General features: G+C 49.9%; 1 protein-coding gene across 6 annotated transcripts in view; it reads left to right on the top strand.

Annotated features, from left to right (window-relative positions):
- The window catches only part of Pnma8a (PNMA family member 8A), a 43525-nt gene that overhangs the window by 19660 nt on the left and 6257 nt on the right, over window positions 1–17608 (top strand). Inside the window, exon 5 of one of the 6 annotated variants that reach the window (XR_011705400.1) lies at window positions 2330–3463. The exons of the other annotated variants lie outside the window; for them this stretch is intronic. The gene's annotated coding sequence lies outside the window, so the exon portion shown is untranslated. Of the gene's footprint in view, window positions 1–2329; window positions 3464–17608 lie in introns of those variants that run through there. 6 annotated transcript variants of the gene reach the window in all.

The raw sequence follows: 17608 nt of genomic DNA, 5'->3' as shown, positions 1-17608 counted from the left end.
AATCCCTGGTACCAAAACATAAATAAATAAAAACAGCTCACCTGGTGTTCATCGAAAATGCTTCAGTTAAGCCACACAGGGTATTTAAAAAGCAGTGATAGGAAATATTTGCTTCAGACTTTTGCTCTGCAATATTCTGTAAGTGCTCAGGCTTATTATCAAGGAGTAAAGGTCAGAGGAGAGACACTGGTTCGCTCCTCTGCAGGAAGGGGCCTGTGATCATTGACCTCAGTACCCATTTGCCATTGTTCCAGAACACTCCATGGAGGCTGGAGCCCCAGGCTCCGCTTTACTTGAGTGTGAACCGATTTGTGCTCTTATATTCTCCCTTGCTTTTCAAGTTTTGCAAGAAGGGACGAGCCCAGGCTGGAATTTAAGAAATTGACCTTTGAAGGTAAAAGCTCTCCTGAGAACACGTTGATTAAAAATTTTAACTATCCATCAAACGGTGACAGGCTCAGCTTTCTTCCCAAGACAGATCTGGCGGGGCAAGGGGACGTGGCTTCCACAGCTGACACACGGGCTCAGCTCCCTGGTTTTATTTTCTTTAGTTTTTTTTTTTGTACTGGGCATCAAACCCACGTCAAGCTGCTGCATGTTCTAAACTCATGCTCCCAATTCCTCATTTTTTTCTAAAGAATCAAGGCCACTTGTCTCAAGGTCCACAGGTCCCCTCCTGAAGCCCGTCCCAGTCCCTCCATTCACAGCCCATGTGATGGCGAGCATCCCTCTGGCTCTCTGGGCCTAGCTCGATTCTGAAAGTAAATCAGTAAAGAGACGCTCGGCTGTAAGAACAGGAGCCAGGATGTAAGCAAGTGGGCACGGGTTTTCTCACATAACAAAAGATCTAGAAGCAGGACGATCCAGCAGTTGGTTCAGTAACATCTGATGTCCCAGGTTCTTTAGGTCCCTTGGCCTCGCCATCTTTAATAATCAGCTTTGGGGCATGGGCATTGTAGCCTCGCGCTAGAGCACTCGCCTAGCATGCGTGAGAACCTGGGTTCTACCCGAGCACTGCAATACTAAGCAAGCAAACAAACAAACATTGGCTTTCAGGCCTTTGCTTCTCACTGAATGGCCACAAAATGACTGCCATCATCTGGGTGTCACACTACATTTGAGGCAGGCAGAAGGAAGAAACCCCTTCTCGCCCATGTTTACAGTTGCTGTTTACTGAGCACTTACTGTGTGCCAGCCGCCTTCCCACACACAGACCCTTCTTACCATGCTACAAGCTAAATTGTCCCCAAATTACTGACCAAGAAACAGAGGACCTGGAAGATGAAGAAATTGACCATATCAAGTTTCTACTGTGGTAATGAATTACTGCAGATTTAGTGGCCTGAGGTGACATGTGCTTATTATCTGACAGTCCTGGAAATTAGAGTCTACAAGATGGGAGGCCCAGCTGGCTCCTTCGGGAGGCTCCAGGGAGGATGTGTGCTGGCCTGTTCCTGGAGGGCGGCATTTTGTGGCTCCCCTCAGCAGATCCCTCCTCTGCTTCTGCCCCTCCCGCCTCTTATTTATGTATTTATTTATGTATGAGACAGGCTCTTGCTGAGTTGCTTAGGGCCTTGCTAAATTACTGAGGCTGGCCTGGAATTTGCCATCCTCCTGCCTTAGCCTCAGGAGTCGCTGGGATTACAGGTTGCGCCCACCCAGGGCTTGACCACCCTTTGTGTCTTAAGACTCCCTGCGGCCTCTGGGCTTACCTGGGTAATTAAGGAGACCCTGAGCTTGACCCCTGCACCTGCCCCGCATTTGCCACGGGAGGCTGCATATTAGCAGTTCCTGGGATCAGGTCGTGGTTTTCCGGGGGGCTGCTCTTCACTCTCAGGTTAATGTGGAGGGAGGGGTGCATGCAGGCCCTCCCCCCCCACACCACCCTACCCTCGCGCTCCCGGGCTCCGGAGGCAGCTTTCCCTCCAGTCCCCACCTCTCCAGCCTGGGCCTCTGGGCGCTGGTCCCTGGAATGTCACTCATTTCCTTTGGACTGCGGCCATGGACACCCTTCCAGGGGCTTCCCTCCCCCTCAGCTGCCCTGGACACGATTGGTTCCCAGAACTTTGGTCAGGGGCCCCAGGTCAGAACCACAGCTGGGCGGTGGCACCAGATCCAGGGCTCCAGAGCACCTCTGGATTGGCAGCTGGCGGTGAACAGGGAAAGGGACCCCGCCTCCCGGCCGTGCAGAAGCTGCTCTCTGCCCCGCGCAGAAGTTCACCGCTATCCCACACCGCAGACCTCAGTCACGTGGCCCTTCCGTTTCTCTAACATTTGCCCCTCCCATGAGCACCCCTGCTTCTAAGTCTCCCCTCTTTCAAACCCCCAGGCGACCCATCCAGCCTGAACCCTCGCCGGCCCATCTTGCAGCCTCTCCTGTTAAGAACAAAGCACAAAGAAGCCTCTGGGAGGAGAGGTCAAGTGTGGATCCCGCAGCCTGACCACCCACACCCTTTAAGTGGCCCTGCCTTTGCTGGCTGTGTGATCTTGGGGAAGGTGCTTGCCCTTTCTGTGCCTCAGTTTCCTTATTTGTAAGATGGGGACAGCAGTGCTACTGTAGCCACCTCCCGTCATCACCATGGGAATAAAATGTATTCATGTTTTCAAAGTGCTTAGAACAGGGTGTGTAGCACACGCTTTAGAAACTAATAAGATAAAAATACATTTTTGCTTCTTTGGCTTCCGCCCATGACGTCCCTGTTTGCAGCTTGCGCTCCTCCTTCTCTCCGGGCTGTGGGCGGAGCTTCTCTGCCAGCTGAAGACAGTCCCTTTCTGCATGCAGGCCCCCTCCTCCCCAGAGGGAAGTGGGAAGCTCCGTCTGTCTGTTCCCGAGGGCTGCTTCCTGTCCCCACCTCTCTGCCCAGGCAGCGGGTCACGGCACCTGGTCCACAGCCCATAAACCCAGTGACCGCGTCTCTGTCCTCATCGGGCTGCACCCCTTCCCTGAAGCCCTCCCCTCTCTGGGCTGTTTAGTTTCTTATTTCCGTGGCTGAGCTGTCCTCTCTCTCCCTCTCTCCTGCCCCTAGTTTTAGGTTGGACTCCTCTGTCCCCCGGTCCACTCTCCCTATGTCCTATCCCCACAACCTGGGCGGTGACCTGATTTGGAAACAGGGTTGATGTTGATGTCATCAGTCAGGGTGAGGTCACAGTGCAGCGGGGTGGCTGGTGTCCTTGCATGAGGAGCCCACAGACGCCCAGGGAGGACCGCGCGATGCGGACACAGAGGGTCCTGGCAGTGACGGCTGCCAGAAGGAGCCCAGTGGCCACAGCCCCCCAAAGCCCCTGAGAGGCGAGCAGCTGGTCCTGCCTGCCGACACCCTGACCCTGGACCTCAGCCTCCAGAACGGCCAGGTTTTTGTTGTTCTGAGTCACCCCGTTTGGGGGCACCTCGTCACGGCAGCCCCTTTCCCGCCGCAGATGTGCAATTGGAGGGTACGGAGCAGGCGTCATTCTCCCGCCCCTAAATACATCCGGGTTTACCTCCTAAAAATAAAGGCTTTCTTTACACAACCAGGTGGTTATCAAATTCAGGAAATGCAGCCGGCGCAGTGGCACTCGCCTGTGATCTGGGCAACTCGGGAGGCTGAGGCAGGAGGCTCTCAAGTTCAAAGCCAACCTCAGGAACTTAGCGAGGCCTCAGCAACTCAGGGAGACCCTGTCTCTAAATAAAATACAAAAAAGGGCTGGGGACGGGGCTCAGTGGCGAAGAGCTCCTGGGTTCAAACCCCAATACCCAACCCCCAGATCAGGAAGTGACGTTGGAGCCACACCGTTTCCTATCCACTGTCCATGCTCAGCATCACCTTCTACCCTCACTGGGAACCTCATGCTGGGCTCTGACTGTTCCAATAACTTAAGAAAACAGCCAAGAAAGCATACAAACACACAGAAGTGCCTTTTCAAAACCCAAGGACAACTCTGCAACCTTAGGGGTCCGTGGAAAGAGAAAGCCACTGGAATTCTTTATTCTTATATAGGAGACACACAAGGGCAGGTTCCATGGAACATTCTGTCCCCAAAAGGATTACAAAGGAACAGGTGAGTGGAGCTCAACCCCATGGGGGACGTCTGCTCCTGGAGCCGCCTCCTATCCCAGGGGGTAAAGCCCAGGTGACTGCGGGGCGCAGTGATTGTCCAGCACCCGGTGTATCAGGACCTAAAGGCGTCTGCAGCCAGGGTAGCTCCCGCCAGCTGTCCCTGTCGCGTCTAGTAGCCCTAACAAATGACCTCAGCTTGTAAACAACAAGCGCTCGTTCTCGCAGCTCCAGAGGCTGAAGTGATGGTAGGGCATGACAGACCTGGGGTCCGAGGAGGACACTCTTAGCCGATGCCCTCTGGCCGCGTCCTCACGTGGAGGGGCCAGGAGTTCCCTGAGGCCTTTGATGAGGGCACAGCCCCAACACAAGGGGTGCTTCCTCTGGCCCTGTCACCTCCAGGGGCCCCCTCCTGCCACCGTCTCATGGGGATTAGGTTTCAACACAGGAGTTTTTGTGGGACAGAGACCTCTGGGCCACAGTGATGTCCCTTGGGCACTTCCATTCCCTCCCCCAGGACGGGCTTTCTTCAGGATCATGGGTGGCACTGGGGCCACATCCTCCTCGTCCCCTTCTGGATGGCCGCCAGGCCCCTCCACCAGGAAGCTACTACTCTGCCCTTGGAAACCGCTCTCCTTGCTGCTATGTGACAGGGTCGGTCGTACTAGACTCGTGGCTTTGTTATTTCAACCATGTCCTGAGAATGTCAGCATCTCTGACGTGGGGAAGGAGTCTCATCAGCGCTCAGAGACCTTCCTCTCCACTTTCTTGGGCAGGTACAAACATTCCACTGCGCAGACGCAGCAGGGCACGCTAACACTGTCCTGCAGAGGGTGGTCCCCACCTACCCCTACGGGGTCACCCCTCCTACCCAAGGTGTTGCTTTCTGAAATTTTAGTTGCCCTTGGTTCGCTGTAGTCCAGAAGCATGACATGGAAAGTTCCAGAAGTGATCAGTTCATTTGCTGGAAACAATCTCCTGTCAGAGTAGGTTGTGATATTGTTCTATGTTTGGTTTTTATCTATTTATTTATTTATTTTCTGTGGTGCTGGGGGTTGAACTTGGGGCCTGTGTTTCTGGGGCACGCCCTCTCCCAACTGAGCTGTTTCCCCAGCCTGGTTGATATCTTTTCCAGGCTGGGGATTGAACCCAGGGCCTTGCACGTGCTAGAGAAACCTCTTCCCGCGCTACACCCCCAGCCCTACGCTGTTTACTACTAATAAAATAATAGTCTGTTATTAGTGACTGGTGCCGATCTGCTGTGCCTGATTTCTCAGTGGAGCTGTTCTAGGTGCATCATGTAGGGAGGCCCGGGCTGTGTGCTCAGGCTTCATGCTGTCCGCCGTCTTGGACGCCGTGGAACGTCTTGGAACTTACCCCTTGTGTGTAAGACTGGAGACGCTTCGGCTCTGCAGATGCACATTCTTGGGGCTCTTCCCCCGCCCCCGCCCCCGCCCCAGCCCCAGCCCTTTCCCTGGTTCTTCCTCCAGCACTGACTCTGCGAGCCTGGGCCTGGTCCATTTCCCCCACCCTGTCTCTGGATGATCTCATCCAGTCCCAGGGCTTAAAATACTTCTCCTGTGCCAAAGGCTTCTAACTTATCCCTCCACCAGTCGCGTCCCTGAACTCCAAGTTCACATATCTAACTCCATTCAGGAGGCACATCAAATTCAAGAACTCCAAAGTGGGAGCCCCTCCCCAGCTCATTTCTCCCTGTGGCTTCTCCCATCAAGTGCACAGACCTCTCCGCGTCCTTTAAGAGTTTCAGACAAAAATGGAGTCATTACAAAAAAAAATTGTTTTAGTATGCAATACATGATTACCCCTAGTCACCCTTAAAGGGAAATCGAGGGACGAGAGACAGGAACGTGAGAAATGAAAGACGGAGACCAGGCAGAGGTACACACGAGAGTTTGTCAGAGCTGAGAAATAAAGGCCATGTCTCTATAGGAGAGAGGCCAAACAGGCTTGGGTTCTGGGACTTTCATGGGGCAGGTTCAGGAATCAGAGCTCAGCGGGTCCTAAGGCGGTGGTTAGGGGTTGGGTTGGTGTGAGGGAGTGGTGGGCCTTTCTAGAAGGGCCCTTGGGAGGGAAAGTGAAACTTTTTCCTTAAATTGGGGGCTGTCACTTAAGAAGGACCTCCAGATGCTAAGCAGGGACCTTATAACCCTGCTCTGCAGTGGAACACCTGGAAGCATTCTTCCTAACTGTAACTTTGAAGAGAGGATCTGGAATATTCTTACCACAAAGAAAACGATAAATGTTTGCAGTGATGGATGTGCTAATTTGCCCTGATTTGATCACAAGTATATAATATGCATGTGTTGAAATATGACACTGCACCCCTTAAATGCGTACAGTCATTATGTGTCAATCAAAAGTAAAGAAAACAAGAAAAAAATTATTGAGGTAAAGTTCCCATAACATGAAACGAAGCATTTAAACGTGTATGTAAAGGGCACTTAATACGTTTACAATGTCTTGCAAGCACCCTTCTGTCCAGTTTCATCACGCCCAAAGGATTTGGGGGCTCATTAAGCAGTCATTCTCCACCCCTTCCCCTGACCCTGGCAACCACTAATCCACTTCCTGTCTCTGTGGGTTTGTCTATTTTAGAACCATACCCAGGTGGCCTTCTGGGTCTGGCTTCTTTCCCTGAGCATCCTGTTTTCAAGGGTCATCCCTATTAACACGTGTCGGTGCTTAGTTCCTTTTTATGGCTGAGTAGTATTCCACCATGTGGATACACATTTGGCTGTTGGGGTTGCGTCCACCTCCTGGCTACTGTGAATACAAGAGCTATGAAGATTTGTGTACAGTATTTGTTAAGTGCTGCTTTTCAGTTCTCATGATGTACGCCTAGACATGGAATTGCTGTGTCATGCATTTACTGAATTTGGAGCGTCATCTCTGATCCAAATCTGACTTTTGTCTCAGTCTCTGCTGCCATCCAATTCTTTTTTTAATATCTATTTTTTTAATTTTATTTTTTTAATATCTATTTTTTAGGGGCTGGGAATGTCGCTCAAGCGGTAGCACGCTCGCCTGGCATGCGTGCGGCCCGGGTTCGATCCTCAGCACCACATATAAACAAAGATGTTGTGTCGGCCGAAAACTAAAAAATAAATATTAAAAAATTCTCTCTCTCTCTCTTAAAAAAAAAAAAGAACCTCATAAAAATATATCTATTTTTTAGTTATAGGTGGACACAATATCTTTATTTTATTTTCACGTGGTGCTGAGGATGGAACCCAGTGCCTCCCGCATGCTAGGTGAGTGCTTTACCTCTGAGCCTCAACCCCAGCCCCTCCATCCAATTCTTTAGCAAGTCCTCTTGTTTTGGTCTCTGAAGTGTCTCAAGTCCAATGCTGCCTTTAGACCCAGAGTCCAGATCCTTCTCTAAGCCTCCTCCTCTGGGTGAGGAGTCCATGGGGACAGGCGCATGGGCACCTACCCCTTCTAGACCATGTCTGCTACTGGGACCCGTAATTCCTTGTCCTTGACCTGAGTCCACTTCCAGATCATGTGAGGGCGCTTCCCCAGGTGGAGTGACATTGCTCTGTACACCTCCAGGCACAGGGGTGGCTGAAGACTGTCACTCAGGGTGGGCATGAGTGGAGCTTGGATGTGTGGCTGGGGTTATCAGCGTGCAGGTGTGCGAGGACTCACCTTATGCCGCAAAGTTGGCTGCGGTGTGAGTTTCCCGTGCTGCTGTAACAAGTTACCACATCTTAGCAGTTTAAAAAACATATATAATTTTTTTCCCTCACACTGTGGAGGTCTCCAGGGGAGACTCTGTTCCTTGTCTCTTGCAGCTTCTAGAGGCTGCCGCATTCCTTGGCCTCTGGCCGTATCACTCCATCTCTGATTCTGTTGACACGTGACCTTGTCTTCCTCTGGCCTCCTCCCTCTCTCTTGTAGAAAACCCTGTGGTTACCGTGGGCCCTCCCAGATGACCCGTCTCTCCATCTCAAAATCCTGTTTAATCTCACCTGCAAAAGCCCTTTTACCACAGAAGGTAGTATTCACAGGTTCTAGGGATCAGGCCCTGGGCACATTTAGGAAGCCATCGTTCAGCCAACCACAGGTGGGAGGAGAAGTGGGCCCAGATGTGGCATGGAGGTGCCTCTTCCCATGCATGGATCTCTTAGGGGCATGAAGATTCAAGTTTTGGTGTTTGGAGGGGGCTCTGGGGGAACCAAGGATTGAACCCAGAGGTGCTCAACCAGTGAGCCACATCCCCAACCCTTTTTATATTTTATTTTAAAGAGAGTCAGAGAGAGAGAGAATTTTAATATTTATTTTTTTTTAGTTTTTCGGTGGCCACAACATCTTTGTATGTCGAACCCGGGCCGCATGCATGCCAGGCCAGCACGCTACCGCTTGAGTCATATCCCCAGCCCCCCTTTTTATATTTTAATTAGAGTCCGGATCTTACTGAGTTGTGAGGCTGGCTTTGAACTGGCGAGCCTCCTGCCTCAGCCTCCTGCCTCAGCCTCCTGAGCCACTAGGATTGTTGTAGGGACAAATGAGGCAAGGCACCGAAGATAGCAGGAAACAGTTTTGTTTGGCTACAGCCAGGTTCAGAGGACACAGCCTTTGCTATAATCAATCCCCTGAACCCCGAGTTCAGAGTTTCAGAATTTTATACCCAGCATGTAAGGGGAGGGGCTCAGAAGTTCCCAGTCTGCAGAAGTTCACTTAAAGATCTTTTTCTTTCACTGTTCTGGGCAAGTTAACCCTTCAAGGACAACACCTGAGAAGGGGAGAGCTTCTTCTCCCCTTTCTTTCCTCCCCCTGCCAGCTGTTACCATGGGCCCATTTGTAACTTATCTTAAAAATGTAGACATCTCTGTGAAGCCCAGCTCAAGGAAGGCCAGAGGCCTTGTTTGCACATTTCTACAAACTAGTGTACTGGATACTGTTTGTGAAAAACTAATAAGGGGGTGTCTAGCACCTGGAGTGCTGGTATCTTCTCTGCCAGTGGCCAAGTAAACGGGGCAACATGAAAATAGGAAATTTATCTACATTGAACTCTTTCTCAGAGACTCTTTTGCTGACAGTCCTAAAATCAGCCATGGTGAATCGGGCTTTTCTGTGGAGAAAGGGGGTGCCACTTCAATTCCCCCCTTTAATGATGCTCCCCATAATTTAATCCTTTAAATTTAAGAGCATCATTACCATTATCTTGGCTTAAAGCATTATACAATGTCAAAATCTTAGTTGTTGTCATACTTTCAACAGAAGCTTCTACAGTGGACCCAATAGTTTTAATGCACAGTGGAGCCAAACAGAATACCCACTACACTAGTTAAGCTTTTAAATCTACAAGAGTTGAAAACCATCTCCCAAAAGCATGGTTGGGACCCAAACTTTAATGCCCTTCTAGATATGAACTAACACATGTGCTAGTTCTCTTGTGTTGTTGGTATCGTTAACTGCTTGTCTATTGTCATCCATTTGGATGCCACAATCTGAGGTGTTGAATTCTCCACATATTTCTTTTTTCTCAACCAGTAAGTAATCTAATGCCAAGCGGTTCTGATAGTTAGCCACTCGCATCTGATCTGTTGTGTGGCTAGGAGGTCAAAGGCTGTGGCAGTCTGATTAATAATAATTTCTAGTACAGCTTGTAAGTGAATAATTCTGTTTAACATGTAAATAGAAGTTCTATAGCTCCAACTGCCATTTTGTGCCCAGGTAGCGGGATCATAAGTGGCAATAATCCTCTGGGGTGGCCAGTTACCTTCACCCCAAGATCGATGACCTCCTAAATCAAGTTTCTTTCCAATGGACCTCTTTTTCCTTTCCAAATAGTCATCCATCTATAGCATTCCTCTGGTGGGACAGGTCTTAAATGTATGTTTTACCACCTCTTAGTTATAGTGGATTGTCTTGACACATGGTTTACATGATCTCCGTGGTTGGAATAGGAGTAGGGCAGAATCCCTTAAGGTTATCAAAGGAAACCAAACTAAATAATAGAGTAATGTTTTGGTTAGCATAGGTTAAACAGCATAAATTAACAAAGCCAAACTAAAACACCAAACAAATCCTAGAAAGCTTATATAAGCAAGATAAAAAAGTATAAGTGAAATTTTGTTACCCAGAATCCAGTCAGTAGGAGTTACTGTTATCAAACCAGTAGCTAAAACCAAACAGAGAACTGTGTATATATCTAGAAGCAAGGGGTGGCAATGCATTACAGTATAAGAACTATCTCAGAGGTTGAAAGAGTCCATTAGTCCTGGTGGAAAGTTTATCTTTCATGGGGCATTGATCAGCCAGTCCCTCCTGTGTGGCTGAAAGAGGGCCGTAGTCTCCTCAAGCTTCGGCTGTGCGTAGACCAGTCAGCTTCCGGAGTGACTGGAGCAGGGCTGTTGTCCTTCTGATCCTCAAGCTTCTCCGGTGCTCCTTTTTCTTCAGGATGGTCAGCTTCAATGGCGTAGCAGCATCTGGAGAGCACTCCCAGTCCACAGCTGCAGGCGTGAGTCTGGTGTAGTGAATCCAGGGACCTGTCTCTGCAAACTTTATTGCAGTTGGGGTGGATAAAATAACAGGGAAAGGGCCCTTCCAAACAAGTTCAGGGGTTGAATATTCCATTCTTTGACCCAGACTCAATCTCCAGGCTTGAAGGAGTGTGCACTGGGCCAAACTTACTGGTTCTCTTTCTCTAACCCATGGTTGAGAACCTGTGAAGTTTTCCCTAAGGCCTGAAGCTGTCATCTCAGGGTTAATTTTCCTGTCTCTCTTAAGTCTCCCTGTAGTCCCCTAATAAAAGGGGTGGATAATGACCCATATATTATCTCAAAAGAAAAGAATCCATTCCTCCTAGTGGGAGTGGATCTAATCCTCAACAGTGTAATAGGGAGCAGTTCATCACAATGTAAGTGAGTCTCCTGACACAGCTCACCCAATTGAGCCTTAAAGTCCTGTTCATCCTTTGAACTTTACCAGAACTCTGCAGCCTATAGACAGTATGTAACTTCCATCTGACGTTTACACTCTTGGTCAGTAATCATATTATCTCTGCCCCAAAGCTGGCCCATTGTCTGAGCCAATAATTATTGGGACCCCAAATCTGGGAATAATTTCACAGAGAAGCATCCTAGCATTTCCCTGGCCTTTTCAGTGTGGGTGGGAAAGGCTTCCACCCATCAGAGTATGAACATATAAAAAACAAGTTACTTATAGCCCCGTGAGCGTAGCAGTTCAGTGAAGTTCACTTCCAAGTCTTCAAAAGGTGCTCCTCCTATAATTTGGATTCCTGGTGGGAGTTTTGGCCCCTGACAAGGATTGTTGTGAGCACAAACCTCACATTGTTTGCAGATCATCCAGGTGTTGCTTGTGAGCCGGGGGACATAGAAATGTCGGCTCAGAACTGTCTCAAGTGCTGTATGTCCAACATGTTTTCCTGCGAAACTGTGTTGATAAAGGCTGGGGCTAGAATCTCTGGGATGGCTATTTCGGCCATCAGAAAATCTCCATCATCCACCTGGGAGAAAATGTCCTTTTTCAGTCTTAAATCACCTACTTTCATGCTGGGAGTATGTTGGCTCCCTTTCTGTTAGCTAGTCGGCCAGGCAGAAGGGCAGCATTTAAACCTGGGACTGGATTTTCTTCCCATTTCTTGCAGACAGCTAACCTGGCCTCTCTGTCAGCTCTCTGGTTGCCCTGAGAAACCACAGTGTTTCCCTTTTGATGACCTCGGCAATATATAATCACAACCTTCCTGGGAGCCCACAGTGCGTCCAAAAGTTCAAGAATTTCTTGCCTATCCATCATGTCCCCCCCCTTTTTTCCTCCTGAGTTAATTAGCCTACATAAGGCCCTATGAACATGAAGGGTAGAGAACGCATATTTTGAGTCTGTAAATATCTAAAAAGATTCCTGTTGTCAACTGAGGTGCTTGAGTCAAAGCAATAAATTTTACTTTTTGTGCTGAAGTTCCCTGAGGCAGAGGTTTTGCCTCGGCAGTAAAGTCCAGAGTGACCACTGCATATCCAGCAAAACATACCCCATCTTTTATAAAACTGCTTCCGTCTGTGAAGTACTCTGCATCAGCGTCCCTGAGGGCTGGTCTGCCAGGTCTGGTCTGCTGGAGAACACTTCATCCATGACCTCAAGACATTAGTGATCAGGTTTTCCAGGTCCAATGGGCAGCAAAGTTGCTGGGTTTAGAGTTCTGACGACCTCAACATGAATACGTGGGTTTTCACATAACATGCCCTGGGATTGACCATTCCTTCATTAGTCAACCAATAGTGTCCTTTATATTCTAACAAAGTCAAAATTGAATGAGGAACTCTGACAACCAGTTCTTGTCCTATGGCCAGTTTATCAGCTTCCAACACCAGAAGAGCTGTGGCTGCAAGGGCCCATAAACAAGGTGGCCAGCCCTGGGCTACAGAGTCCAGCTGTTTGGACAAATAGGCCACTGGACGGTGCCACGTCCTCAGCATCTGAGTCAAAACTCCCACAGCCACTCCAGACAGATCATGGACATACAGAAAGAAAGGCTTCGTGAGGTCAGGGAGCCCTAATCCAGGTGCACTGGTGAGTGCTTGTTTAATGTCCTCAAAGGCCTTTTGCTGTGCTGGCCCCCACATCAGAGGATCTCGTTCTCCCCACTTTGTGGCTTCATAGAGGGGTTTTTCCATAACTGAAAGTTGGGGATCCGTATATGGCTGAACCCAGTAGCCCCCAGGAATTCTCTGGTCTGATGGCAGGTTGGAGGGACTGGAATTGAGCAGATCTCCTGTTTCTGTTGAGGCCCAGTGGCTATTGTCAGTTCTGTTGCTGAGTCAGATGGTAACCATGGTATTTGACTTTTTCTTGATAGATGTGGACTTTAAATCAGAGTCCAGTGCTGTCCCAAGGATGGTGTACTCCAGCCCCTGGGAGGAACTGTCATTTAGGGAAGGAAGACGCACACAGAGCCTCTGGTGCTTTCAGATGCAGGAATTTTTTTTTTATCTCCCTGTGCAGAATCTTGGCTGCAAGGATTCTCCAACTCTGAAATCTAATGTAAATCTTAGCAGAGACTGATGACCTGGGATATCACTTGTGTAAAAGGCACCTATGTCAAGCTCTCCGTGGGCCATCTGCCAAGGTTGGAGGGCAGTGGTGCGGTTCCGTGCAGGTCCCAGTGTGGCAGCCACATTGCGCTCACCTAGGTGTTGCTCTTTGACTGTGTGGCTTTTCTCCTCCTGCCAGGTGGGAGCCTGCTCTAATTGTATATAGCAGCTGCCCTGCTTGTGTTTTGTTCACTGTATCTGGGTGCATGGGACTCTGTGGCCCTTCCTGCAGGTGGCTCACAGCGTGTGGCTTGGAGCCAGGGTGACATGTCCTTTAGGAGTGAGCGTCCTATGGCCCACTATTGGCTGTTAACATGAGCATATTTCTGGTTCATTTGGGGCTTGCAGCAGCTGAGCCCTCCTGAGGCAGTGGGTCTCGTGCATCAGATGCAGTTCTGTGTGTCTCTGGGACCCTGCCATATTCGTCAATCATCGACTTCCCAGCAAGTGGGAAGAAACTGAAAGGAGGGGCTGGGGCCAAAGGCTTGGGGAAAGCATTCCTTCCTTCTCTGTTCAAGTCTCAGCTTTTGAGCATGGCAGTGGGTGCTCGTCTGCCGGGGCCACTGGAGGCTTCCCCTTTTGTCTGGCCACACTTTTTTTCTTTATAATCATTTGAACCATTGGCTTTGTTCTAGTGAGACCCCCCTTTGAGTGACCTCTGGGTTTGTAAGGAGATCCATCCTCCTCTTTATCTTTCTGGTCTGCCTGTCTTTGAGTCTCTGGATCTCGACTGATGAAAACTGTGGTGCCCACCTTAATCAGCTCACTGTCACACTTCTCAGTAAGTCCTCTAGGATTGTAATTTTTGGCAAATGGCTCTCTGAGCCTGTCCCACGAAGGCTGCACTGATCACCTGTTGCTTGCACCTGTGCATTTCTTTACTGACAAACTTGCACTGTGGCTGCAATGTTTGTATGGTGCCCCTCCTCCCCCGGGGAACCTCTGGGCAGGGAGAGGGCTGGCAGCAGCGGTGGCCTGGACACTTAGCTCTGAGTCAGTTGGGCACATCTCTTTCGATTATTGCTGCCAGTTTCATAGGGCAGAGGGGCCTTAGGCAGATGTGGGGCCCAGTTCAGGGCTATGAGGGTGCGAGAGGGAGATGCTGGAGCAGCGGGAGGCCTAGCTGGGCTCTGTCTGTAGATGCACTTGGCTTAGGCCAGGGCTCAGGGCTGGCTCCGATCCCTTCTAACTCTTGGGCACAGTGTGTTTTATTATCTTTCCCCCCCTTTTCTTTTAGACTTCCTATGAGGGCTTCTTGACATCTCTTTACCTTTAGACCTTCTTCTTGGTTGGGCCCCATCCTAGGTCTGGAGAATGGGCTGCACCAGATCAGTCCTGGCCCAGGGTTTCTCCGTGTAGGAGGGAGCATGATTTTTCCAGCTTATGAGCTCTGGGGTGGAGAAAGGCTGGCACACAAAACGGCCTTGTCTCCCTCAGGCGTTTCCCTCTGGACAACATGGGCAGGTCCTTTAGTCCCTTGCAGGGGCATCTGGAGAGCACTCATATGGGCTGTGGCTCTGCTTTGGGGACACATCTCCCATCTTAATCTTGGGAGGTGAAGAGTCTTTGGTCCTAGGAAGCCTTTGGCTCTGAGGACATCACAGAGGAAGGAATGGCCAGTATTGGGAGCCATCATTTGTTGCCTCTGAGGACGAGGGGGCTAGGGGACAGTCTGCTGTCCCGGTGGTCTTGGCAAAGTTGGGTAGAGTGGCACATAAGGTCCTGGGTCCTCTTCTGGCTCACGGGGAAAACTGTTTCCCTTCCTGTCTTTCCTAGTCAGGTTTTCTGTTTAGCTGCTTTCCGCTGGGTCTTAGAGACCATTGTGCTCCTGACTAACATCTTCTTGGACTGTCCATCTAGACAGGCTCTCAACCAAGGGGACTGTTTCTGTACTATCTCTTGCCAGCAATCCATATAAAAGAATTGGTTCAGAGAAAGTTCCAACAACAATCAAAAGACCTCAGCAATGACTCATCTAAAGATCCTTCTGGTGGCCAGCCCACGTCTTGGGTGAGCCACTCTAATTCACAGAGTATGCCACCTCTGTGGAGTGAGTCTCACCCACAGTCACCAGGAAAACCTTCCTAAAGGTCTCTAACACACATTTCAGAAGGCTCAGTTTCCTTAGTGTGCCTCCCATGGTCCACCCTGCATTGGTGTCGCACACTTAGAACAAAACACACTTAGGACAAGACTCGCTTTGTCCATCTCCAGCCGCTCCCCTCGCGGGGACTTAGGGCCCTCTTGGCCTTGCGGGTCGGTATCAACCCCGACCTGGAGCTTTCACCTGGACGTTGGTTGGTGAAATTCTGCCATAGACTGTCTGAGGGGCCACGGAACCTCGGATCAGGACTCTGCACTCGCTTCGTCCCTCAGGTTGGGTCGGAGCCCTTCCCTTTGTCCGTCTCATTCACACACTTTCCCACAGACATGGCCAGGACAGAATTTCTATACCGCCCAGATTCCAACAATTCCAAACCAAACAGAAAAGGGAGTCACGGTGTCCCCTCTGCTCGCTGACCCCAAACAGAGACTACTCGGGCGACTCCCTGGGTCCCTTTCAGCTCAAACCACTTTGGAGAGCACTCAGGACCCAACAGAGGGCAATCAAGCCTCTCTTCCACCCGCTTAGGCCTGAAGGGGAAGTCAGGTGGGCTGCAAACCAAATGGACCCGGGTCCTACCTGTTCAGCTGGGAGGTGCTCAAAACCCTAATTCTGGTTCCTGCTGTGCTCCAGGGTGGCAGCCCTAGGGCGCTTGGTGAGTCGATCAGTCTTCAGGCCAAGAGTGGCCTGGGCATGCCAAGGGGACCGCTGTCCCCCATCACCCCAGGGAAGCCAGTCCCCGGAGACAAGAGAGGCAGAACAGCCTTCCTTACCTGCTCTGTCCCATCTGGGTCGCCAAAAATGTTGTAGGGACAAATGAGGCAAGGCACCGAAGACAGCAGGAAACAGTTTTATTTGGCTGCAGCCAGGTTCAGAGGGCACAGCTTTTGCATTAATCAATTAATCCCCTGAACCCCGAGTTCAGGGAGTTTCGAGTTTCATACCCAGCATGTAAGGGGAGGGGCTCAGAAGTTCCCAGTCTGCAGAAGTTCACATGAAAGCAGCTTTTTCTCTCACTGTTCTGGGCAAGTTAACTCTTCAAGGACAACACCTGAGAAGGGGGGAGCTTCTTCTCCCCTCTCCTTCCTCCCCCTGCCAACTGTTACCATGGGCCCATTTGTAACTTATCTTAAAAATATAGACATCTCTGTGAAGCCCAGCTCAAGGCCAGAGGCCTTGTTTGCACATTTCTTCAAAGTACTATACTAGTCCAGCACCTGGAGGGCTGGTATCTTCTTGGCCAGTGGCCAAGTAAACAGGGCGACTCAAAAATAGGAAGTTTATCTACATTGAACTCTTTTGCAGAGACTCTTTTGCTGACAGTCCTAAAATCAGCCATAATGAAGCAGGCTTTTCTGTGGAGAAAGGGGGAGCCACTTCAGGATCACAGGCGTGCACCACCCCACCTGATGGAGGATTCCAGATTTGAACCTGACTTCCAGGACCTTAGGAAGACACACACGAAGATAGGAGAAAACCACACACCTTATTTGATGGTTTATCAATTCGTTGGTAATAGTTAAATATTTAACTATACATATCTCAACAACAAAAAATAAATCTATTTCAAAAATGGACATAGGACTTGAATAGAAATTCCTCCGATGATTTGCAAGTGGCCATAGGCACATAGAAAAACGCTCAGTAGTGTCATCAAAATGCAGATCAAACCAGGTGAGCCCCGACCCTGCCCACGTACCAGCTGCCAGCTGCGGAGGTCCCCAGGGCTCTCCCTCCAGCATCAGTGTAACCTACAGCGATGGGTGTCAGGGCGACAGCCACACACGGGAGTCAGGGGACAGGGAGTCAGGGGACAGTCACTCCACGCTCCTGTGCTTCCTCCTCCTCGCAGCTCCACTGGCCACGTGCTCTGTCCTCGGTGCTCAGTGTTCAGTCCCCATTCACCTTTGCCCCCTGGGATCTTCTCTGTAGCTCAGAGGTGTGGCAGCATTGAGGTGGTAGGCTCTTTAAGAGGCGGGGCCTCGTGCAAGGAAATTTTGTCCCAGCTCCAAAAGAATATTTTTGAGCCCTATGAAGTGGTTCACACCTGTGATCCCAGCGACTAGGAAGACTGAGACAGGAGGATCACAAGTCCAAGACCAGCCTCCACAATCTAGCAAGATCCTGTCTCAAAATAAAAAATAAAGAGTGTAGCTTGGTGGTAGAGCACTTGCCTAGTAGGCATGAAGTCCTGGGCTCGATCCCCAGTACTGGGGGGAAAAAAGTACTTTTGCAACTAGACAAGTTGATTCTGAAGTTTAAAAGAAAAAACAATGTGAAAAGATCCAGAAAAAAATCTGAAAAAAAAAAAATAAAGTAAGCAAGAGGAAACCAGCCCTTCCGTACATGCAAATGGATCATAGGGATCTGTTTTCCAAGCAGCTGGGGTGCTC

The sequence above is a fragment of the Marmota flaviventris genome, chromosome 18 (genome assembly GCF_047511675.1).
Source record: "Marmota flaviventris isolate mMarFla1 chromosome 18, mMarFla1.hap1, whole genome shotgun sequence".
In the NCBI taxonomy this organism is placed as follows: domain Eukaryota; kingdom Metazoa; phylum Chordata; class Mammalia; order Rodentia; family Sciuridae; genus Marmota; species Marmota flaviventris.
This window is presented reverse-complemented; position numbering and strand designations above follow the sequence as displayed.